The sequence below is a fragment of the Colobus angolensis genome, unplaced genomic scaffold (assembly GCF_000951035.1).
Source record: "Colobus angolensis palliatus isolate OR3802 unplaced genomic scaffold, Cang.pa_1.0 Scaffold93, whole genome shotgun sequence".
Lineage (NCBI taxonomy): Eukaryota > Metazoa > Chordata > Mammalia > Primates > Cercopithecidae > Colobus > Colobus angolensis.
The window spans coordinates 2,471,428-2,472,398 of record NW_012123265.1 but is presented as its reverse complement, the minus strand read 5'-3'; the positions used below and the strand labels follow the sequence as shown (position 1 = coordinate 2,472,398).

The 971-nt window shown below is 59.3% G+C and overlaps 1 long non-coding RNA gene across 1 annotated transcript in view; it reads right to left on the bottom strand.

The window, feature by feature from the left end:
* LOC105504565 overlaps positions 1 to 970 on the bottom strand; it is a 10,095-nt gene extending 9,125 nt beyond the window's left edge. Inside the window, exon 1 of the long non-coding RNA XR_001000625.1 lies at positions 529 to 970. This is a non-coding gene — a long non-coding RNA (uncharacterized LOC105504565). The remainder of the gene's footprint in view (positions 1 to 528) is intronic.
* Position 971: the final 1 nt, after the last annotated feature.

Genomic DNA, 971 nt, shown 5'->3' with positions numbered 1-971 from the left:
GGAGCTTGCAGTGAGCCACTGCACTCCAGCCTGGGCAACAGCGAGACTCCATCTCAGGAAAAAAAAAAAAAAAAAAAAAACCACCAAACAAAACCAACCAAACAAACAAAACACACAAAGAAACAGCCCTCAGGACACTGGTGGCGGTGGGGTACAGATATTTAGGAACCTCTTACTGTCCCTGAAACCATTCCTGGGTAGGTCTGACATACATGAGGGGCTGTGGGAGTACAAGGCTTGGAGAAGCCTCAGGGGTGTCCAGGTTGGAAGGGGCCAGGGGTGTCTGATTGATGGGAGGGGTGGGGGAGTGGAACTGGCCCTTTGACCCCAACATGGGGTCGACTCTCATGGGGTCCCTTTACCCACTGTGTGGAGGGTCAGCATTCCAGCCCCGGCTTTGGAAAGGACTGGGTAGGCCAACACATGGCCCTGTACCTGGACCCTGCCAGCGTCCCCACCCCAAGACTGCCCGGAAACCAGTACCCAATAAGTGGGGAATGCATGACCCGGCTATGAGCCTGGACTTACCAGCCAGACAGTGGCAGAAAGGGCGGCCTGCCTCTACAGCGGAGAAGCTGAGGCTGGCTGAAATGGCAGGGCTGAAGGGCAGCATCTGGACCCAGAAGGTGTCAGGAGGCTTCTGGACTCCCCAAGGCCTTCACCGAAACAGTCCTGGATCTTTTCCACCAACCAGCCTAAGCCAGCAGTAGCAGCTCCAGGACCTGTTTCAGGTTGCCACAGACAGGGGGCCCGCAAGGTCTCCAGAGCCCGAGGGATCTAGGGAGGGGACAAGCAGGCGGGGCTCCCTGGCGCTCCTCGTTTTAGGGTCTGCGTGAGGTTCCCAGAAAGCCGCCGTCACGTCCCCAAGGTCTGCCCTTCCTGCAAGCCGGTGGGCTGCATGGGCCACCGGCCTGCCCCGTTACCCGAGAGGGCGGAGCGAGCCCTGGGCGTCTCCAGGGGTACGGGAGCCG